Raw genomic sequence first — 24,602 nt, 5'->3', positions numbered from 1 at the left:
CAATGAGCCAAAGGGACAAAAATCCTGCCCTCACAGAGCTTCTCATCTTGTACAAAAGATGTCAAGATTGAGAACACTGCTAAAACTAATGAGAAATCTATTACTAAGCCTTGGTTTTTAGTTCCAGTTAAATTTTGGTTTATTTAGTCAACAGTCCCTATACCTGTATTATATGTTGTCTTGGTTGTTAATAAATTAAAATATTTTTTGGTTACACAATTATCTTTATCGGTATTTACATATGCTAACACCTGTGATGAAAGTATACACCAGACACAAATAAATGGGCATTTAGTTTTAGAGACTGAAGCAGAAACAGAATATTACTTCATATGTTTGCTAAATTGCACTTCATTTGGTATAGACAGCTATTTCTTTTTCCTTTGCCATAATATTTGCTTTTCCTTATAGTTCTCCTCAAGTCTCCTCAGCAATGAGGTGACAAGCTCCCCAGTCATCATTAGAAAGATGAAAATGCTTTTTAAAAAAGATTGGGAAAAAATTCTAGTCATTTTTCAGATTGATTTATTGTTTAACAGCAAGGTTTTGCCATAATGGTACTAACTTGTTACAGTTTGCAAGGAAATAAAAAAGACAATTATTCTACTAGTTGAAGAGACAAAATGCTAAATTATAAAACGGTGGGGGAAAAACTCAGGCAATTTAAATTTCCTGGCAATGGATCTATAATTTATTTGAGGGATCACAGTATTCTAAGCTATAGACAAATGTATTTTGTGGAGAAAAAAAAATTACACTTCGAGTTTCACTACCCAATTTTAGGGGTCAATTACACTGTTATATGTTGTAAAGAATAGTTGTTTTTTTTTTTTATAATGCCACAGTGACTAACCTTGTACACATATTTCAAGTTTGTGCAGATGTACTTTTTTTTTTACATCTTTATTGGAGTATAATTGCTTTACAAATGTTGTTAGTTTCTGCTGGATAACAAAGTGAATCAGCTATAGGTATACATTTATCCCCATATCCCCTCCCTCTTGAGCCTCTCTCCCACCCTCCCTATCCCACCTCTCTAGGTCGTCACAAAGCATTGAACTGATCTCCCTGTGCTATGCAGCAGCTTCCCACTAGCTATTTTACATTTGGTAGTGTATATATGTCCATGCCACTGCCTCACTACATCCCAGCTTCCCCTTCCCCTTCCCCATGTCCTCAAGTCCATTCTCTACGTCTGTGTCTTTATTCCTGCCCTGCCACTAGGTTCATCAGTACCGTTGTTTTAGGGAATAGTTGCTCTCGATCATCACATATAGTACCTATAAGGAATCCTACTCCTGAGTTTTGAATTCTTCTCTTTTCATCTTCGAAAAGCTTTAGCAAATTTTCCTGCCTAGGGGAAATTTCATCAATCTTTTTATCCTCTAATATTTTTGTTGTCATTTATCTACAGTTTTAAATTTTTTTAAATTAATTTTCTTTTTATTGAGGTATAATCAACATAAGAATATTAATTTCAGGTATACAGTGTAATGATTTGATATTTGTATATATTGCAAAATAATCACCACAATAAGACAAGTTAACATCCATCATCATAACATAGTTACAAAATTTTTAATTTTTTTCTTATGAGAACTTTCAAGATCTACTCTCCTAGCTACTTTCTATCTACAGCTTTTTTAATACTTAGAGTAAGAGTTGTGTTTTTCCTGAAATGGCTGAAAATGCTATAGAAATATTTTTTATAATACCTAATCTGAATTTCAAATAATACTTTAATCATTATGCATTTATTTTCAAAGCATTCTTTAAATACATAAAAAAGATTTTTTTTTTTGCATGGAACTAAGAAATACTAATGCAGTGCTTACTGCATTTAGAGCACTATTCTAAACTAAGAGATATATAAATTAAAGAGATGAGACACTACTTGTTTTCAGAGACAAAAGGAAAAAGAGCTCACAGATTAAATGCTCACAGATGTGAGAGGAAGTATTTATATAGCGTTGAGGTAAGAGATCAAGCCCTGAAGCTAGACTGCCCAGATTCACATCCTGGCTCTAACATTATTACTGTGTAACCTCAGGCCAGTAATTAACTTTTCTCTGCCTCAGTTTCATCATCTGTAAAATGGGATAATAATAATAACCTACCTTATTGGGCTGTTATGAGGGTTAAATGAATTAACACACATGCAGAGCATTTAGATTACTTTCTAGAACACAGTAAGCTCTCTAAGATAGTTCTTACTGTCATGGGCCTGGTGTTTTCAAATTGAATTACTCCTCTAATCTAGAGATTTACCATCTAGTTGGAAAGGCCAAACATTTATAAGAGAACAACTTGAAAGGTTTCACAACCTGGAACCAATTAATAAGTGTGGAGAAGATGTGGCATCAAGATGTTACCACAGCAAAGGAAGCAAGATCCAATTCAAGAAGATGGTCAGGAATAGGTAAGAACTGAGTGTGGTCTCAGAGGATAAGCAGAGTGGGTGAAAACTACGTGTTTGGACAGGTAGGCAAGGAGTGAAAATATGGCAAATATAAAGACTATTAGATTTCTTTTAGAACCAGAAGTTCTTAACACATTCAAGATGATGCAAAATAACTAAGGACAGAGAGCATGAGCTTTCTGGCTAAAATTCTAAAGCTAGTTGCAGACAGAACCAGTGAGAATATCTAAAACTATGACTTCCAGCCCACCATTTCATTTGCTACACCAGTATGAGGCAGAATCAGGTTACGTGGTCCTTTCGTTGGTCAATTTTCCAATGCTGAATTCTTGAAAAAAAAATTTTTTTAAGGGGCTCAAGTAAAAACAACTAAGGAAAAACATCAACAACAACAACTCTATACTTTTAGTAGTCATTCTCTTCCTGGGACACACACAGATGTGCTTTTATTTCTAAGTTTTTCCACAAAGACGGCAGGATTTCCCTTGTTTTGAATTAAATCATTGCATGTTTTCATTGAGGTAAAGCACACTTCTTACATTCTTTTACTCCTATAACTTGATAATTTATGTTTATGACCCTAAAATCTTAATAATAGTCTTTCTGCTTCTTCATAGCTTCTGCTTCTTCCAAATAGACTAAGGGGAAAGTAAAAAATGCTTTTGTACTTGGTGGATTTATTATCTATTCTTGACAGTTATTAGAACAACTGTAATCTGCTTCTTTTAAATTCAAAAGTTGTTGATTGATTGACTTTTGAAAAGAATGGCCAGGAAGGTAAAAGTATTTAAAAACCTCATGGTATGTCTTCAGAAGTTTGGATTTTGAGATTTATGAAAACTAGGTTAATGGTATTTTTAAAAGAGAAGCATAGCTTTGCTCTAGAAACATGTTTGGCTTTCTAATAGCTTCTTGGGTTCGTTTTCTCAATGTTATTAGAATGAGTTCAATAGCTTCTACTATTTTCTTTCCCGAACCTGCTAAAAAACAGGGAGAAAGCCTCAAGTGTCCCCACTCTGCTAGATCCTTCTAGAGGCAAAATTGTTCCTACATAACTATGTTCCCAATTTCTTTCTTGGGGCAGGAGCTCCAAAACCTTCCTAAGAGAAGTTCTCTTAATTGTCCTACGTAGCAAATACTTGTCTTAAACCTACTTTTTACTAAAACTTGGCCTTTTTCCAAGATCAAAAGATTACAGAATTTCCCCCACTCTTTCAAATCATCTGTTTACATTTTGTGCTTGTGAAGCTGCCGTTTGAATTTCTGTGATTTTTGAAGAGCTGGACTGGACAGCAGAGGTCAGAGGCTCCCTTACTGCCAAACTGCTATAAGCAGTCACTTTGGAATCTAAAGTCAGATGGGCAAAATGGAGAAGGGAGGCTACAAGTGTCATCAGGTAGCAGGTCCATATGTTGTCTGTTGCGAAGACAGGGACCTTCAGGGTGTTCATTAGGCTAGGTTATCAAGGTCTGAGGCAGTGTACTGGATTGTGGCGGAGACTGTGGAGTCAGAAGGCTTGGGTTCAAATCCCAGCTCTGCCACTGTTCCAGGTGCCTACTGCTATACAACGACCACCCTGAAGCCCATCTCGTATTATTGCTACCTTCTGTTTCTGGGCACTGACTAGGCTCAGTTAGATCTCTCAGTCAGTGACTGGGGCTGGAGTCATCTCAAAGGCTTGCTAACTCACATGCCTGGCAGTTCAGCTGGCTGTAGGCTGGGTCCTCAGCTGGCATCAGCAGCAGACACACCACCTATACATGACCTACCACATGGCTAGAGCTTCCTCATAGCATGGCTGCTGAGTTCCAAGGGTGATTGGCCCAGGAGAAGGTCAGGTGAAAGCTGTAGCTCCTTTTACAACCTAGAATCAGAAGTTACCTACATCATTTCTGCTGTATTCTATTCGTTAGGATCACATCTCTAAGTCTAGCCTATATGCAAGAGGAAGACAATTAGACTCCATTCCTTAATGGGAGTGTAAAAGAATTTGTGGGACTTCCTTGGTGGCGCAGTGGTTGAGAGTCCGCCTGCCGATGCAGAGGACACGAGTTCGTGCCCCGGTCCGGGAAGATCCCACATGCCGCAGAGCGGCTGGGCGCGTGAGCCATGGCCGCTGAGCCTGCGCGTCCGGAGCCTGTGCTCCGCAACGGGAGAGGCCGCAACAGTGAGAGGTCGGTGTACCGCAAAAAAAAAAAAAAAAGAATTTGTGGACATGTCTTCACACTAGTATAGCCACTTATTAGCTGGAAGAACTCTCTGTTCTTGGCTTTTCTGGTTTGTAAAACAAGGACACAGAGGGTAACTTTCCTCCCAGGTTTTTGCGAAGATTAAACAGGAAAAGAATGGTACCTGGTACTCAATATGTTTAAAGCTTAGCACATCACTATGTCTCATGTGGATCAGAGGTGATGCTAATGGTGCCATCAATGATGGTGTAGGTCCAAAGCAGATACAGTCTGGGGAATTGTTACCTTTTCAAATTCTACTGGTAGCATTTGACAAATACCAGTGCCTGTGGTTCTTATGCCGGTAGGAAAATAATTACTATATATGGTCTGAATTCTTGGTTCACCTCATTTTAGCGACAGTTTCCAGGTCAGTCCATTTAAACCTGGCTCCATTTATGGCAATTTATTTCATTATTGGACGAAGTAGTTAGAACCATGAGTAATAATTACTGCGCCTACATTTCTTTTAACACCTTAGCCAAGTAATCCTCACCTCACCCAGTGAGTAAGGTTGGATGAGCACTCTTCCCTCCTCCGGGATGAGGAAACCAGGACAAGGGTCAAGTGGCTTGCTCTAAATTCTACTGTACAAAGAGGCAAGAAGCCAGCTGGAGTGAGAAGCTGGAGGGCCTGATTCTCTGGCTTCCTCCAGCACGCATAAATAATATGCAGATTAACACCCTATCATTGATCATCACCCAGTGCCAGTTAATACGCAATATTCATTTATATATTTTCATATAAATATATACATATAGTTGAAATTTCTTTTTCAATTATCTTTTAATTTCTGTAACAGAGAATTGGCCAGTGTCTACTTAGCATCATGTGAAATTAAGTGAGTTAATAGATATTAAAAAATCTTGTAAATAAAAGCACACTTTGCCACTCAGTACACTCTTTTCCCTTTCGGTCAAATTAATGTTTTCCGATATTCCTGGGTATCCAAACTTTTTTTGGTCTAAGGGAGAAGGAACAATTGAGAACACTCCCACTCTCTGCTGACATCTGCCCACAGGTTGGGTTCCAGTTGTCATTCCCCGCGGCCCCCTTCCTCACCCCCTCCGCCTCGGCCCGCTCCCCCTGGCTTGCCTCTCCAGTTATTGTATTTGTCGTTTGATGTTAATAAATCCGGGAGTGAGAAAGGTAGAAGGGCTGTGCCTTCCGTGGGGCTGGGAGGGACGCCTCTCCTTCCTCCTCTTTTCCACTCCTTGCCCCATCCAGGCTGGCCCCGGAGGCGGAGGCTGCACCCGCGCTCACCGGGGGGCGCTGTGCCGCCGGCACCGGGCGGCTGGAGGTGAGTCGGCTGGGAGGCGGCGGCTCCCGGTCCTGCCGGCGCTCAGAGGGGCGAATCCCAAGCTGCGAGGTCGCCGCCCCCGCCCCTCGGCCGGCCCCTCCGCCCTCGGGGTAGAGGGGAGTGGCCGGGAGCCTCCAGCCGCAGCGCAGCACTTTGCAGCGGCAGCGCACTCTGCAGCCGGGCGCGCACTGGAGACCCGGGCGCCGTGCGTCGCGGTGGTGTGGGAGCGCGGGCGCGAGGGGCAGGCAGCCGCTGGGCAGCGTCTGCCGGCAGCGTCCGCCGGCAGCGTCCGCCAGCAGCGTCTGGCGAGCAACTGCGCGGGAGCCCCGCAGCCTCGCGGAGGGCCAGCGTCCCGGAGCGCGCCGGAGAGGGAGGACGACAAGGAGGCGGAGTGGCGTCCGGCGAGGTAGTGCGAGCGCTTTCCTTCTCTCCCCTGCCCTGCCCGCTCGGTCCTTTGTGCCCGGGGTCCCCGTGGCCCCGCCGCAGCTCGCGGGACACGGGTCAGCGGGGTCTGCGGTCTCTCCTCGGGGCCAGGCGGCGCTGCGGCGAGAACCGCGCACGCTGGAGGTCGGGCAGGGTGGTCGCGACTCCGCAGTTGCTTCGGGGGCGGGTGGGAGAGTAGAGGGCGCTAAACTAAGTTATTCTTACTTTGCCCCATCCCCTTCGTACCTGTGGGCAAAGTGGAATTCAGGTCTTCCTGGTGTTCACCCACACCCCTCCATCTCTCTGGCCCACAGCTGTTTCCTGGCCCCCTGGTTCTATGGAAGGACACGGGGTGGCCTCCTCCGGGAAGGAAAGCGGAGGGAGAACAATGGGGCGTCCTGGGGAGTGGGGTTCAGGTGCGGCGTGCCCCAGCGGCGGGGGAGAAGGGGCCCAGGACCCGACGGGGCATCCTGCGCGTGCAGCTGAGCTATGCTCCTTTGTTCCGCCGCAGCGGAGGGGGCTGCCTTGGGTCTCGTTTCCTGCCCGGGATGGGATTGATTCACGGTCCTAGAGAGGGAAGGGGAGGGGGCGGGGCTGGAATGGAAACCAGATTAGGAACGGGAGTCCTGGAGGGTTCTTGCCGGGCCGGGGCAGAGGGTTGGGGAGTGGGTGATGTGAGTGCACTGGAGAGTTGATTACAAACACACAGCATTTTGTCCAAGGGCTTGCTGTGTGGGTTTCTGGAGCTTATTTGTAATGCTTTGTTCAGGCTGCGGCCGAGCGTTTATTGCTTCAACAAGTTGTGTACTTCCCTGACTTCTAGGCGCTCTCAGTGTTAGTTTGCTGAAATCAAATCTTCTTAATTACAGTGGAAGAAGACTTTTTTTTGGGCTATAAATCAGGGTATTTGTGTGTATGTATGTGCCTGTGGATCCGTGTTTGTAGCTAGTAGATATTGGCTTGAATGGGTAGGAAGCAGATTTTATAGCATTGATTTTGACATAGAATAATTTTCTCCGTTGTAATAGAGTAAAACAATTTTCCAGGAATGTTTGGGGGGGAAACCACTAGAAAATTAGATATTGCTAAATAAATGAATCAGATTAGGTAACACTGAATTGAAAAACCCTTTACAGTCTTTCCCAGAAAACACATCATACACACCACCCTTTGGGTTTTCAGTTGAGGAGTCGTGACTTCTGTGCTTTCACTCCCCTAATGTGGGTCATCTGGACTAGGAAAGGGAACAGTTGCCACTATGGTGAATGGGAATTATTTTTAGGGGGAGGTAGAATTGAATGTAATGTGTTGGGCATATGTTAAGTGACCCTTTCCTAGATTGGAATCAAGAAGCCCAGGAGGATTGGTTGACCTCGGGAGGGAGCCAGGGTGGATTGAATGATGAGTGTTTTTTGAATGGAGTATTCCAAGCAAAACCGTTTTGGGAGGAGGCTGACATTTCCAGGCATTCATGGTTTGTGCCTATGGGACACTGGTGGAAGGATCCCAAAGCTGGGCTGAAGGTTAGAATTACTGTGGTGATAGTTGAGGAGACATTTAGCTGTAGTAGTCTGGCTGAGGCAGGGCTGGGAAATGACCTAGAGCTGCTTCTTCGACAAGTCTGAGGGCCCACCGGTGAACCACCGCGTTGGCTATTCATTTTAAGACAGCCAAGTTTGAAAGTCTCTTAATCTTAGAAGGGGAATGAAGAGCTTACTCCTGGGGAAAAAAAATGTTTCCTGCCCACTAAGCGGTAATGGAAAAGAGCTGTACCAGCTACCGTGAGGGTTTGTCTTTTTCTTGGAGGATGTGGTCAGATTTTCAGGCCAGGCTGGAAAACAGTGGGATTTGTCTTCCAGAGCCATTATGATGTGCAGTTGAGGTGGGATGTTGTCCAACCGTCAAGCTGTTTGTCATTATAACTAACACACTGCCTGGCAAAACATTGTGTCATGGGCAGCGAACAGAGGGAGACTTCCTTCGTTATCGTTGTCTTGCCATTTTGGACTTTTCGTTTATGTTGTGAATTGTTTTGTAAAATATAGCACAATTGGATTCCTCCCGAGTACTCATTGCAATATACATTAACAAAATGCAAAGCATAAGATTACTGCTACCAAAGACATGGATGGGGAAGCCTCTTAAATAGTTGGTCTCTGGCTGCAGGCCGTCCGATGGATTCCCCATGTGTGATGAGGCTGGCTGCAAACTGCACCCTCTTCACAGGATGGGATGAATCATCACTTTGTCAAGCCCGGAGGTAAAGACTGACTCTCCCTGGTTGCTTCGCGGTTATGCAAAGCAACGAGGAGCTTCCGACAACAGTGGGGAAGGAGTGGGGTGTAGGAGTGGGCCAAGAGGGGAATCCTCAGAATGTAGGATGTTAAAGGTTTTTAACATTTGTCCTTCCTTTGGGTGAGATTCTTCTCTTGTCCCCCTCCCTTCTGCTATTTTCAATAGCTGGACCTTTGGATTTTAAACAGCCTAACAGTAGTTAAAACTGTCATTTAGTATTTACTGTGTGAAAAGGATTTTACACACATTATTTTATTAACCCTCACAACAACTTGGTAAAGTGGGTATTATCTCCATTTTACAGTTGAAACTGAGGCCCAGGGAGTTTGGTAACTTGCCTAGTTGTGTAGGTAACTAGTAAGGGGTAGAGGTGAGATTTGAATTCCAATCTCTGATTCCAAGGTCCACACTGTATGGTATGATATCTTTTAATACTAGGAATGACAGCAGTTTGATTATGTGATTAGCCCTTTGCAGATTGCAAATCACTTTTGCATATATTATCGTAATTGATTTTTTCAAAAACCACTGTGAGATAGGTTTGGAAGGCTAGATTAGTGACATCGCAACTTTTCAAACTGTATTATTGTTCAAAAGCTTTGCTGTTTGATGGCCTGTGTGAATAAACTTTAAGTGAATGAAACTTTAAAGAGTTAGGCTGCCAATGTTTAAAAATAAGTGTGTTTTTGGGGTGAGGGGACATTTAAAAGTGGTGGAATGGAGTAGACTTATAGTCATTTGATATTTATTGAAATCTATTTTAGCCCTTTTTATCTCCCAGCCTTTATTAGAACACTGCACTTTGCTTCTTTACTGAGACCCAATGCCAGAGTGTCTTTTTAGAAGAGGAATAAGGAGGGAAGGAATGTGATTATAAAGAGGAAGTGGGACATCAGAATTGGAGTCATACACAGCAGCAGGCCGTAGATTTTCCCAGCACATGCTTTTTGTCCTGGCAGTCGCCTTTTACAGAAGACATTCTTCCTTAGGGAAGTGTCAAGGGTCTTTCTTTACAATATCCTCTGACATCATCACATTTCTGAGCTCTGTGGGAACACACATTCCACAGGATTTCTGTGCTCATCTTTTCCCCACAGGGGAAGTGAACAAGCTTAGGCATCCACGTGAAAGTGGAATGGAAGTGGTATCCGTCCTTGGGGTGGAATGGAGTATGGTGCCAGGCAGGAGTCTCCTGACCTTGACCCAGGGGTGACCGCCGAGTGCAGGAGCAGAGTGGATTCGAACACTTGGCGTCATCATCGATTATTTATGGATTTCTCAGAATGCTCCCGGGCAAAGGGAAAAGTCAATATTGGTTTTTTTCGTTCCTAAGACTATGAAGACTGAAAGTTCTACTGTTACTTTTTAATTATTTCAAGCCAAGACATCATTTGGGGTCTTCAGAGACTGTAGTGTAGGTGCAGTAACTTCTGTCTCCTGAGGCCATTAGATTCTCATCCATTGGATATTTAGAGGGGATGCACACACGTGGTCTGCTGAGTTCTAACAGGGAGCACTTTCCAACTTACCAGCTGAGAAGGATGAAGGATGCTCTTCTAACCTGTCGTAGGTTTCTTTTCAGTTGCCAGTGTCTTCATCAATTTGTATTGTATTAAGCACACAGTTGATGCAAGGCTAGGCATTAAAAAGCAGCAAAGGAAATCCATTGTGTATCAAAGGATGTAGCAGGGCAGCGCAGTGTGCCCAGAGAGTGGATGTTGGTGAGATGACTGTGACAGCCGTGGTGACCAAGGCCACGCCAACACATGCTACTGAGACAAAAGCGTGAGAGTGGGAGGAACCCAAACAATGCCTGTTCCTTCTTTGTCCTTGGTTTTATTTCCCCCAACCTCTGATGGTGCTAAAGGAGTCGGGTCTCTGAACACCTGCCTCTGAAGGATTGGTTGGGATGTTAGGAAACCTCTTTCTCGTGAATTCGTTGCCGGAGGAGAGAGGAGAGGATCCTTTTTTGGACCCTGAGGGTGTATAAAGTACCACTCCATGGGAGAAGGTGTTGAATTACATGGTCGGCCCTGGTGTACAGCAATTGCTTGGTGTCCTCCTGCTTTCTTCCCTCCCCACCTGCCAGCGTCCCAACCTTCCTCATCCTGGTTCAGCATGGCTGTTGATTCAACCCCACTAAGGCTGTTCATAGACTTCAGGCATATTTGCATAGTGGACAAGAAATGCCAAGTGCCCAAAGAATTATATTTTGTTACATGACATTCACGCTGCTGTCATTAAGTAGTGGGTGCTGCGCTGTGTCATGCTGCGTCCTGGGTTCTCTCCATAGCCTGTTTCATTTAAGCCTCATTGTTCTCCTTCAGTAGGAGATGTCTGTAGTTGGGAGAGTTGGGTAACGTGCCCAGGGCTAGTAGAGATCAAGCCCAAGACTGTGTGCTTTACAGAACAACGTGCTACCTCGTGGGACAGTGTTCTTGGAAGCTCTGGGCCACTTTAAGGAGTGAGTGTTACAGAGTTAGAGAGTGAGCCCACCCTGACAGTCTCTCTCTTCCTTTGTCCCCTGGAGTCAGGGTTCCTGCGTGTGTCCTTGGTTGGACCAGGGCTGAGGATCTGGTTCAAATGCTCCTGAGTTGCTCTTTTTTTTTCTGGGTCTTGTGCTTGGCAACCCTGCATTATTCTCCTCCCCCAAGTGAGGGGGACGTGGTGAAACAAGATTCAACCTGCTGGTGGGAGACCAAGGAGCCAGCCCTGCCTGGTTGTCTTTCTCACCCTCTCCTGGTCACTGCCTTCTCTGTGGGAATCTGCTGGCCTTCTGGGGATTTTCAGGGGGTTTGTCTGATCTCTGGTCTCCAGTCTTTTCAAGCACTGTATGCTGCTGGTCATCCAGTCAGAGCTCAGGGTCTGAGGCATGTGGATGAATTGGTGGGAGCACCACTGCAGAGCTGGAACTTAGGGGATAAGACTTTGGACAAGGCAAGGAAGATAAGAATTGGTATAGAATTTATACTCGTCCAAGATAGGCAGTTTTTGAAATTGAGGTCTGGAGATAAGTGAAAATTGACATCCTTCCTTTGCTTATCAGATAAACAACAACGCTGAGCTTGTAAAAATACCAGGTGCCTGGCTTTCCTAGATAGCTTGGAGAGGCAGGAGGAGACCAGGTCTCTGCTTTCCAGGGACTTTCTGATCAATCCTGCGTGGACTCAAGATGCTTTGAAGTTACACAGATGGCTTCATTTTGCTGTGTTGAAATGAAAATACAATTCAAAATTGTACAAGTTTTTAAACTCGTAAAAAAAAAAAAAAGAATTCAGCATCCTTGAAGAGACTTTAGAAGATTGCATTGAAAGGACAATGGGACGGACGGACCAGGTTATTCGTTACTGGTTTCATTATTGTGTGTGTGCATATTATTTGCCTGCTCATTTTCACTGGTTTCGTGAAAGCATTTTCTGTACACTTCAACCCCCAAATTAAAAAGAAACCAAAAACCTTGGTTGAAAACCTCCTGCTGGCCCCACTTACTTTTGCCACTGTGCACCTTCTCTCTCCTCCCTCAGTGCTGCTTCCTTTTAAATTCTATATTATTAGACTCTGAAGCGCTATTTGCAACGTCCAGGTTGCAAATAGGCCCAGGTCCTAGCTGCTCGTTCTTTCCTTTGAAAGGGCTTCAAAGGGATCATCACTATTTTATTCATTTTAGAGTCCCTGCCTAAATGCTTTTAGGAAAAGTTTAATTTTTATAAACATTGGGCCTAGGCCAATTTGCATGGCTCGTTTTTTTTTTGCATTCCTCATGCAGTCTGCTTACAGTTGTAATAAGTAGACTACAGTTTTGATTTACCCCTGATGTGGTGAGCTGTCTCGCAAAGAGTTCTCACTTGCTTGAACTCTTCAGGCTGTTGAGAGGTATTCATAAAAATATATGAACTGCCACATTGGGTCAGATTCAGGAATCTGCTTTCTGCAGAAGCAGAGTACTAAGTATTCTATGACATTGGAGGAGGGGGCTGGAGTTAGACTTTATAGCTTTAGTAGGTTTTGGGGCTCTCTCTTCAACATCTATAATTGCATAATCTCTTAAAAACCTCTCATCCATATATATTTAAACTCATATATTCAGATTCTTGAATTGTGTATTTGTATCCTATATTTAAACATTTCACACCTCCTTTAAAGGTAGAACTTGACTGTATTGGTATTTTGACTTCAAATGTTTAATTTTTGGAATGGTAGCGTGATGAAGTTGAAAGGGCCTTTAGGCCACCACCATAACTACTTACTTGTATCTGAGAACTGCTCAGGCTCAAAAGGTTAACCAGGGTCAGCTCTGGCACTGGACTCCAAGGCTTTTAACTTCTTGCTCAGTTTTCTTTCTAGGGGAATATCTCACTGTCTCTCCAAACCCATCAAAATCCACGCTTAGTGCCCATTACCTAATAGTTGACCGTCTCTGATGTAACTGTGCTAATAGCATTCTTATCATCATCTTGACTTTGGATTTCAGAAGCCTCACCGACTTCTCTATTTTCTGTGACTCTTACATCCATCTAATCCGTTACAGTGTTTGGTTGATTGTTGCCTTTTATTTTCAAATCCTTAAACCTCTATTCTGGTTCAGACCTTTAAAAGGCTGGTTTACTAGAATACAGCATTTCCCGAAGTGGGTTGTTCCATGAAAAGTTTGTACACGTTACTGTAGAAAAGCGTTCCTTGGGCAAGTAGGTGTTGGTTAAACAACATTTTAAACAAGTTTCTTTAAATAAACTTAAAAAAATAAGTTTCTTCTTTACAGAAGGCGGACTTTTATTTGTGACCGTGCACTGTGGATCTCCAAGAGGGAGATAGGGTATGCACATGTCCCAACTTATGTGACCGGTGTCCCACTTTTTGGCAGGATCATTGTGTAGATAATACTGCTGTAGTCCCTTCATTGTACCGTTTTTAGACCCATCACTGTCTGGCTTTCTGTGGGAATATGTGTTCTCTGTGAGCCATACTTGGTTCTCTCTGAAACATGTCTTCTGCTTTTTTACCTTATTTTTTTCCTGGATCTTTCCTTCGCCCTGGAAGCCCCTCTCTACCTATTACCCCTACGCATCTCTCACAACCCAGCTTTCCTGAACTTGTAGCATTTACTGTTTCACAACTTAAAATGGAGAAAATATTTGAAAGAGTCAAAACATTGGAAGTAACATTGCATACCCATAATAGTTAAATTACTGGAATTCACACAGAATGCCGTTTTCCATATTTGTGTCAGTTGATGAGTCAAACGCACATCACGTTCTTCTCGCTCCCTCCACAGAGGTTAACTTGCACATATATTCTCCAAGCATGTGACTTGTTTATTTTTCAAAAATTTTGTGTTATTGGAATTGCATTCAGTTTATATAAAAATTTAGAGAGAATTGAGATCTTTATGGTCTCATGGCTTCCGGTCTGCAACCTGATATACTTCTCTATTGATTTAGGTCTTTTATGTCCTTCAATAAAATTTTATAATTTTATGTGTAAAAACTCTTTCACGTCTTCTGTTAGACTTGTGCCATGGTGCTTTATGGTTTTTATGGTCATTGTGAGCGGAATTGTTTAACACATTTCTGATTGGTGTTGCTGGTATACAGGAATGAGGATTGATTTTGTATTTGTTTATTGATGGGTTCTATTTTTTTTTTTTTGGTGGTGGTATGTGGGCCTCTCACTGTTGTGGCCTCTCCCGTTGCGGAGCACAGGCTCCGGATGCACAGACTCAGCGGCCATGGCTCACGGGCCCAGCCGCTCCGCGGCATGTGGAATCTTCCCGGACCGGGGCACGAATCAGTGTCCCCTGCATCGGCAGGCAGACTCTCAACCACTGCGCTGCCAGGGAAGCCCCGATGGGTTCTTGATTGATCACATTTCAACCTGTGTTTGCTATAGGAGCCTGGAGTCGCGTGGTGTTTCTAATAGAGCGTAAAATAACAAACCTGTAATGGAAATGTCATAACTCACCGTAATTTAAAAATTATATATGATACTTTTAGAAGTAAGGGGAGGTGGAGGTGTTTTTTGTTTCTTTAATGCATTCATGTATTCATTCATCAAATGTTGGGGTGCCTAGTGTGTGCCAGGCACTGTACTAGGCACTGAGTCTTTAATGGTGAGCAGAGCAATTGTGTTTCTGTCTTCATGGAATGTGAGGGGAGAGAGACATTGCGGAAGTGAACATAGATATTTATGCCATATTTATGAATTGTGATATTTGTTATGAAGGGAAAGGACAGGATGCTGTGAGAATAAGAAAGATGGGGAGGGGAGACTTTGGATTGGGGGTAGAGGGAGAGCCTGTCTGAGGAAACAGGCATTCATGCAGCTGCCTGAAGGGTGAGTTGGTACTGCTGCGGGAAGAGAAGGATGGTAGAGCTTTCCAGGCAGTGAAGAACGGGCCCAGAAGCCCTGGGGTGCAGTTCTGCTCTTAATGATAGATTGATGGAAATTTTAGTAATTAAGGACTTAAAAAGTGGTACTTCTTAGTAAATCATCATAATAGTGGTATTTAGTAGTGTTTAAGTATGATGACATGAAAATGTTTATTTTTGGCCAGTATGTTCCCCTTCCTCCTCAAATGAAACTGCCCAAGTAAAGAGTGCGCTGCCTCTGTGACGGGGCTTGAGTGGGGCTACTGCCCATCCCCCAACCCTCCCTCTACCCCTTGAGAGCTGCCATTGCCCTGAGTACTGGTGGCTGCTGGGCACGCCAACGTCCTGGGTTCTGTACTATTGGACTGGGTCTTGCTCTGAGGTCTGGAGAAGCCCTGTCTCTCCTCCTGGGAGGGCTCTTGAGCAGGGGGGGCCACCTTTGGCCCTTTCAGTGTCTCAGCCCTCTCTCTCCCCTTTCCTTCTGGCACCTTCTCTAGAGACACACTGAGGGCTCTGATGTGAAAAGGGTGGGGTGGGAGGAGGGGTCTGGTCTGAGTTACGCACACTTCATTCCACCTAGAATCACCGCGCATCGCGCATCGGTCATCGAGGCTTTGCACCTGGGGCAAGCGCATCAGAGCCTGGTTCTCTTACGTGGCAGTGAGTCCTCGCTCAGTGGGAAGCAGTGTGGTGCAATGGTGATGGGCTGCGCTCTGGGGAAAGTATTGGGTTTGAAACCTGACTCTGTTTAGCAGCCCATGTCCTTGGCCACATAGCTTCATCTGTCTCTGCCTCCGTTTTCTCACCTGCGGTATTTGGGTAATAGTAGAGCCTTCTTCCTTGGATTGTAATAAGGATTAAATGAGTAAACACACATATGTCCATAGAATAAACAATGTCAGGCACAGAGCAAGCGCACAGTATAAATGTGAGTTGCTACTCAGTCTTTTCTGAAAATGGATTCCTGGAGTTCTTCCTCCTCTTCCCCCACCAGATATTCAGATCTGTTTGATTCCAAGCAGTGTATATAATGTGTGATTTGATACGGGGCTCTAGTTTCTCCTCTGAAAAATATATAGGAAGAAAGATGGCAAAGAAACCGAAATGTTAACAGTGATTGTGTTAGTGTAGTAGATAGGGATGACTTACGTTTACAACCCTCTTTATTTTCTGCATTTTCTGTAATCTGGTTATGTTAGCTCTGAACTAATAACAATACCAAAACATCTTATGAAAAAGCTCAGGCTGCAGTTGCCTCAGCGGTTCACTAAAGTGCAGCCGAAGAGGGTGGCACGCCTGGGGTCTCCCTGCTCTGATTGTATTCGCAGGTGGAGTAGTTTCCCATTTATGGTTACAGTTGCAGGAACGCAACAGTATTTAAAAGTCTTCAGCAGAAGCATCCCAGGAAGTTAGAAGATGGGGATGTGGATCCTTGTGAAACTCTTCTTTCTTTGAATGTTACTTTTTCTGTCATTATTTTCCCTTTGTTGTCTCTTGCTCTGCTCCCTGAGAGTGCCTCTGGCCATCTGTTACTCTCTTTGGTCTGCTTTTACTCCCCTCCCCTTGAAAACCACTCCTTTCAATACCCCATCTTTCTCCTTTACTTGCTTGTCACATGGCAGTGATGCACACATTGCTACAATTCCAAGTAAAGACTAAATTTTATTTCTTATTTTTAATCGTAAAAATAAATGTAACTTTTCACCCTCAAAAACCTACGTTAAGTTGCCTTTTGTTTACTCATACCTGGAATTCATGAATTAACTTACTAACTCACTAAAGTCTGGGGGAGTCTGTGATTTCCTAAAAGCACCAAGAATCTTGGGGGACTTGGGAGACTGAAAGGAAGGGGAGATTAAGGGGATACTGAAGTTGAATTTTTTCTCTTATTTTGCTGAGGGTCATCTGTGTGGCTACCATTTAGTTATGTCTCTGAATTTTTAAAGTTTTCCAAACTGAAAGAACCGAATTCTGGAAAATTACCAAAATACATTTTTTAGAAAGAGAACTTTGCCAAATTTGACACATTTCCTTAAAAGCCCATTGATTTCAGTTACCGTTTAAAAAGTTCAGTGAGCTTTCCAGTTTTCCTTTCATGTGCCTCTTCTTGAATAATTGTGAGTGGAGAAATGGGCTTTCCTGCTAAGTTTGCTTTATCTACAGGAATTTATTTTTCAGCAGTGGTTTTCTGTAAGTATCTCAAAATTATACCGACATGGATTTCAAAGAAAGTATGACAGCATGTTGCTACTCAACAGAATAGCTATTTACTTGAGAAATATTGCTAATTTCAGTGAGATTTCACAGTTGAATGTAAAATCTAGTAGAGGGGATTTAAATTAAGGGATGCCTTCCTATACCTTATTCCATAGTTGGTAGTGTTCTTCATCTTCAACCACAAATGCCTAATTTGAACATAAATATTTATGCGCATTCTTTCTCTGCTGTAAGGAAGTCTAGTTTAGTTGGGGTAAAATCTGGATTTATAGGATGGGTATAACTAGGATTTAGTATTCACTATTCAAAAGGATTCATCAGCAGAGTACTTTAAATTAGAAGCAACATGTATACCACTATTGAGTAAGGCAGCAGTTGTAAAAGGTCTGTATTATCACAAGCCCACCAGGTACAGACGTGATCTTGCATCTTGTCTGTTTCACTTCATATACCCCAATACATGGAGGAAGAGAAATCTGTTGGGTTTAGCTGACACGTGCGTGCCACAGATGTTGAGAAATAATGGTAAAACTGTCAGCCCCACCTTAATGCTTGCTGTTTGTTGCAATTAAAAAAAGAAACAGAAAAGTATAGGTAAACTGCTACAGGAAACATGTGCCGTTATACATCCTTCGGGGTGACCTGTTTCGTATCTCATGGACTCTGGGATGGAAGAGTTGGCAAGTTCTCTCCTTGGATGGGAAAGTGCCCCTTCCTTACCTGGCAGTCAGCGAGCCTGTCAGACCCTGGGTGCAGCGGGGGCTTCACCTTCTGTGATTCCGTTTCCAGCTTTGCACTTGCCCTCTTGGCAGCAGCTCGCGTGTGGTGATCTTTTCTTACGAGAACAGTTAATGACCATGGCAGATGCTGGGAGCCCACTTCTGCAGTTTTGCAGCTGTTTATGTGTCCAGTTGGACTTCTTGAAAGAATTAATTTTTAGGATCTCACACTGAGGGCTACAAGTATAATAGGATTTGGGGGGAACGTTATTTTGTGGGAGTTAGTTTTGGATGTTGCAACAGATGTAACATGAAGGTAGCATGGCAGCTGAAGGGGATCCTGTAGTAAGATTCCCATTTATCCTGAAACCAGGCAACTCAGAAAGTCCAAGATTACTAACACTCCCTTTTGGATATTTTGTACTAAAAAATCATCTTAAGAAGAAACATTACAGGAAGTTTGGAAAGTGGAACTAAAAAAGACTCTTCTTGAGTTAACTAACTCTTAAAATATCAACTATGGTCATTTCTGAGTATTCCTTTCCAAGTTTTCTATGTGTATATTTTGGAATGATTGTAATCATAGAGTTCATGTATTTTCTGTGCTGCTGTGAGTTTCGAGATACATTTTATAGTTGTGTTATTCCACTGAGTACCGTAATTTCCTGAAACACCTCTTTTTTATTGGGCATTTGGGTTGCTTCCACCACTTTGCTGCTGTAAATAATAATACTGTGATGAACATCTTTGTGCATATAACCTTTTCTCTATTTTGGGTTATTTTCTGACAGTAGCTGTTGAGAATGAGCTGACTGGGTCAATGATTGTGGTGACTGTTGTGATGTACCCCTCTTTAAGCAGTGGGGTGGATGTAGTGACTGGATTGGAGGGAGCAGGGGAAGTGGTGGTCTGGGATGACTCCCAAGTTTCTCGTCTGTGTGATGTTGGGTATGGTCATCACAGACAGGCTGAAGGGGGTGGGTTCCATTTGGGATGTGGGGCCTCCAGGCAGAGAGGGAGCTTCAGCAGACGCTGGGGCTCAGGGACAAGCCAGGGCCTGAGGTCTGGATGGAGGGACTACCAGCATCTTGGTGTGGTCGAAGCTGTGGATGTTGTGAGGATCACTTGGAGGGCGGAGGGAGAAGCAGGGAAGGTGGGTGATAGAAGTCTGGGAGACATTATTTTGTGACAAGTGGAGGAAGGAGAAGCCACTAAGGAAAATAAGGAGTGGTGGGGTGGGAAGTGAAGAGCCAGGGAGACGTGGCCAGAGGGAAGCCAGGGCAGGAGAGAGTTTTTTTTTTGTTGTTTTTTTTCTTATTTGCTATCTATATATCTTCTTTGGTGAAGTGTCTGTTTAGGTCTTCTGCCTACTTTTTTTTTTTTAACATCTTTATTGGAGTATAATTGCTTTACAGTAGGGGAGAGTTTTAAGGAAGGAGTTCGCGGGCAGCAAACAGGTGGTGACGTTCTACTTGAAGATGTTTCAGTGGCACATGCCGAGTGAGCTGTGGGTGCCTAGGAAGGGTGGCAACTGTCAAAAGGTAGGCTGTGTCAAAAGCTTAGCGGTAGAGGAAGAGAGAAGTAGCCAGTCTTACCAGGGCTTATAGGACAGTATATTAGTCTGCGTGGGCTGCCGTGACAAAATGCCACGACTGGGTATCGTAAGCAACAGAAGTACATTTTCTCACCATTCTGGACGCTGGAAGTCCAAGATCAAGGTGTCAGCAGGTTTGGTTTCTTTGAGGCCTCTCTCCTTGGCTTGCAGATGGCCACCTTCTCACCGGGCCTTGTATGCACATCCCTCAGTCTGTGTTGGCTGTGTCCCTGTCTTCTCTTTTTATAAGGACACCAGTCATGTTGAATTAGGGCTCACCCTTATGGCCTCATTTTAACTTAATCACCTCTTTAAAGGCCCTGTCTCCAAGTACAGCCCCATTCTGAGGTACTGGGGGTTAGGACTTCAACATATGAATTTGGGGAGGGGGTGACACAGTTCAGCTCCTAACAGATGGATTCTAGGCCTGATGACACACTTATCCTTTCTCCTTCCTCCGTTCCTCCCCCCGAACACACACACACACACTGTTGACCCTCTGCTGCTTCTCATCGTACTCTTGTCTCTTGGCTTTGGTGACCCATGCTCTGGTCTCATCTCCCCCTGGTCCCTTGGTGTCCAGGTTCTGTAGGGTTTGGGCCTTGGCTTTCCTCTCCTGCTAGAATCAAGTTGATTTATTTGTCTTCATCTCCTTCTCAACTATAACTCAGTTTCAGGTAGCAAAGTATTAATTCTCTCAGGTATAAAAAGTTGTGTCAGGTTAACCCTGTAGTAAATTTTATTTGATGATAAGACTAAACCATTTTGTAATCTTGTCCTCGTGGCTGCTTATTTCACAGTTTAAAAGAAAAACAAAACAAAACAGTGGGAACATTGATTTAGGTCAAGGTTCAGTCAAAATTTATATTTGAGTTTATCTCATATTTTACAAATTAATGTTGTTGTTGTTTTATCCCCTTGAGTTTGGTCTTGGATTCCTTTTTTTCCCAAGAGCCTATCTTGGTTAAAATAAGACTGAGTGGGTAGCTATCCCAGTAGTGCCTGGGGGCAGAATTATTTGGGTAGGTATGGTATTACTGCATTTTTTTCCTTCAGATGTGGCTTTTTGTTTTTGGAATTAAAACTGTATAGAAGTTATGATTATCCTATTTGATGCTGAGGAGGGAGGCTTCACATGCATGGTGTTGATGAGGGAGTTGGGGTTAAATTGTGGGTATATGTTATTTAAACTGTGGTTGGTTGCACTGGGGTTTCTGGTGTACATGTGTTTACATGGTGTTTCTCTCAATAGTCTATTGAAATATATCAGTATGATTTCTACGTAGAAGTTCATATTTTTATTGAAAAGGCTGACTATCAGATTTCTAAAAGTGTATAAATTACGGATAGATTTACTGTTTGGCCACCTAAAATAGCACCCAGATTTTGCTGGGCAACCTGGAGAGGAACATTTATCTCTGTCAACAGTTTTAAAAGAAGTACATAATTTTAAAGTATGAAACTCAAATTTAGTTTTTAATAGTAACTTATGTGTTTATTCTTTCTATCTTTAAGAGGCAGGTTATTGGAATGAGATGTGACCTTGTACTCTTGACTCTGTGTCTGGTTGTGGGTTTGAAGTGTTATTTTTGTGCTTGCTTAAATGACTTAGGCACTTCTGACTATACATTTGGGACAGAATAAATATGGTAGTTGGATATGGTTTTGAGAAACCAACCAGATTTTTAACCTGGTAATACGATAGTACTATTCATTCTTTTAATTGTCTAGAGGCTCATGGCTTTAGAAAACTCTGTGAGCTCTTAGGGACCTCCAGATTTGCTGGATTAGTGGGTGTTCTTTTCCTTTGTCAAATATATCAACTGATGTCCATGATACAGTAAATGCCCAGAGTCAGAGGGCTACCCTGAGTGTGCTCTTGAGTTTTTGTTCCTACCAGTCTATGCTTATGTGGACTCAACTGTGTTTATTCCCAAGCCTGTTTATGCCAATTGTACTTATTATTATATTTAATATAGTGATTTAAAATATATGTGCAAAAAGAATTGTTTCTATGAATATTCATGTGAATGTTTGTTTGTAAACCACCTAATAAGTTGCTAAAAGTGATTTAGGAGTAACTGAAATAACTAAAGGATTTGGAGGATCATAAAATAAAAGTATTCCCACTAATATTGTTAGTCATTCAGGATAGGGAGATTAATTTGTGGTTATGTAGAACCTGGGAATCTTAGTGACTCAAACGATAATGCACACTCACACTGGGTGGCCATTGTAGGTCAGGTGGGGGTCTGCCCCATGTTGCCCTGGCCCTCACTCCAGCGCATAGTCTGATGGAGCTGTGCCCTCTGGAACATTGCTGATCCCAGTGGCAGAGGGAAGGGTGGACGTGAAACCTTTATGGCCATACGCCTGAATTCAGCAATTCAGGGATAGATGGTCTTCCCACAGAGGGATTATCGAGCATTTGTCAGGAGTAGTGCAGTCCACCCTGCTCTGCGTCCCAGGTGTCTTTACAGCCTCACTCTTCTTTAAAGAAATTAGACTTGGAGGATGAGGCCATGAGGATGTTTTACAAGAGACCACTGGGTACTACAGTCAGTGGACATACACTCAAAAGGCCTCAGCCCTACAGAAAAAGATTGGAAAATATATATTTTTATAGGATTTATTTAAAATAATAGGTTTAGGTATGTATCGTTTACTTATGACTTCCAACGTTAACTGACCTTTAAAAAAAAGCAACCAGCCAAACTGTCAATCATTAGGCATTTGGATGAGAGAGCCTCTACAGGAGTCTTAAATCCTCCTCTCTCTCTTGCGCCCTCCATCAAATTAGTTTCCCACCTTTTATGATATATTTGTCTGTTAGTTCTCTTGCACTTATCCTCATTTCATTTCTATTAGTTCTACCCTCGTTCTTATTCCTGAACTTCTAGATCCGTGCCCCAACTGAATTCCCTACTGCTAGCTTGTACAGTGCATTTATGCAAGTAGGAAAAGGTGTCCTTTAGGGCAAATCCAGTCCCTCAGGAGCTTGACTTGATGTCAGTCCCCATATTCCCTCTTGGCTGGCCCATTTTTATGCAGTGCACAAACTGAACAACTGCACAGAGCAATCCCACTCCCTGCTTCTAGTCACTCTCCCAACTAATTCAGACTATTGCCTGATCAAATAAATCTTCTTAAAATTTTTGTTGTCCCTGTGCCAGCTCAAAAATTGATGACTCCCAATCATCTATAATGGCTGTCCTCAACTTTATTTTCCATCAGACCATCACCAGTGACTGTGGATCACAGTTGTTGCCTTCTGGATGCACTGATGTCAGTAATGACAGCAGTGTAGACAGATGAGGCAGGCTGTGTGATGCTTCCCTCTCCTCTCCCACCCATTCCCACCCCCTCAGCCCGCACTCTCAGACTTGCCTCAGCTTACCTTTCCTTCCAGCTTCATGGCCCAGCAGGGCACGACACCAGCTGTCTTCTGCTGCCATTCTGTCTAGACACCATCTTCTGAATATGTCTCGTACCTCTTGCTTTCAAGTTCTTTTCCGCTTAATCACATCCTACTCATCCTCAAAAAGGACCCTCAAGGTCAAGTTTCACCTCGTCAGCCATCCTTCTCTAATCCTCCTAGACCATGATAATAGTTCACCTCTAAACATAAATGGTAGGCTCTATCTTCTTCTTTTTGTGGTGAATCATCTGCCCTAGGTGAGCACTTGTTTTATTAGTTGTATTGCTCTTAAGAACTTTTTTCCCCAACTAGCTTGCTAATGACTGGGGAGCAGTTGATGTGTCTCTAATTCTTTCTTCTCCCAGCGCCTATGCATCCTAGGTGCATAGGTCAGAGCAGTAGGCTGTGCCTGGTTAATCATATAATTCAGTTCTGGATGGAAGCTGACGCTGCTTCTGCCTAGCCACAGGATATTGACCTACTTTTCCCTCCTTATCTGTTTGTAAAATATTTGTTGAACGTGGTGTGTTCTCCCGGTCACGATGAATGTTTGTCTCTCCCTTTCATATGTACTAAATGCTAAAGTGCTAGTTAAATCAGTGGAAAAAACAATGGAGAAGAAAAGTTGGTATGTAGTTTTAATTTCTAAACCTTATAATTATGTCATTTAAAGAGAACGCTCTGTAGTTTTTATATCTATCTACCTACCTACCTATTGAGAGACATGATTAAGGGTAGAGTGTAAATTTTAAGTTTTTAGGCCTTTTGATTTGATGCTTTACAATATAACAATGTGGTATTTTGAAAATCTTTTTTTCATAAATTACTTGTAGAAGGAAATGAACTTTTCTTAATCAGCCATATACAGGGTAGTGCACTATTAAATGTTTATTTCTTACCAAAACTTCCGTTGGGAAAATTTATTGTATGGTTCTATACTTGGTCAATCTGGTTAACAATTGAGTTTTGTATAGCTTTACAGGTTAAGTGCGTGCTCTATTCAAGGGAAAAAATATGTGTTTATATGTTGGGGGCATTTGTATATATGTATCCTTATGTCAATATATGAAATAATTGCTGCATCCTACAGAACTTTTGGAAATTAACAGAACTATTATTAAAATTTAGTTAACATTTATCAATTTAAATTTAGTAAACATAGATTTTGTTAAACATTTTAATTTGTGACTTAAAAAGGGTTATTTAGTTATGGCATGTCTCGTAAGTTGCTTTGCTGAATTGTGTATTTTTTTAGTTCTTCGTAAACACTTTAGAATGTGTTTAGAGATATGGAAAAATTATGGTGCTTTAAATTCCAAATGAGAAAAACTAGAAAAAAATTAACCGAGAAAATACTTCCAAATTCGAATCTGATTGCTGATTTTAATCAACTTAGGTGAAGTAACCCACTGCAATTTCGCTATTTTTTCTAAAAATTCTTTTTCAGTGACAAAGTTGTTATGCCTTCTCAATTTACATTATCAGTGTCATTTTGGTAACATCTTAGCTATTTTTGTTTGATCGATTCTGAACTAATAAACATTCATGAAGCCCTAACGTAAATATATAAACATCTCTCTCTTTGATTACGTAGTGTATTAGACTTTATTTTAGTGGATAACTG

General features: G+C 42.6%; 1 protein-coding gene across 4 annotated transcripts in view; it reads left to right on the top strand.

Annotated features, from left to right (window-relative positions):
• Positions 1-5,989: 5,989 nt before the first annotated feature.
• The window catches only part of MYO1B (myosin IB), a 183,189-nt gene continuing 164,576 nt past the window's right edge, over positions 5,990-24,602 (top strand). For all 4 annotated transcript variants that reach the window (XM_060302130.1, XM_060302128.1, XM_060302129.1 and 1 more), the window contains exon 1: positions 5,990-6,353. The gene's annotated coding sequence lies outside the window, so the exon portion shown is untranslated. The remainder of the gene's footprint in view (positions 6,354-24,602) is intronic.

Source organism: Globicephala melas, chromosome 7, assembly GCF_963455315.2.
Source record: "Globicephala melas chromosome 7, mGloMel1.2, whole genome shotgun sequence".
NCBI classification, from domain to species: Eukaryota; Metazoa; Chordata; class Mammalia; order Artiodactyla; family Delphinidae; genus Globicephala; species Globicephala melas.
This window is presented reverse-complemented; position numbering and strand designations above follow the sequence as displayed.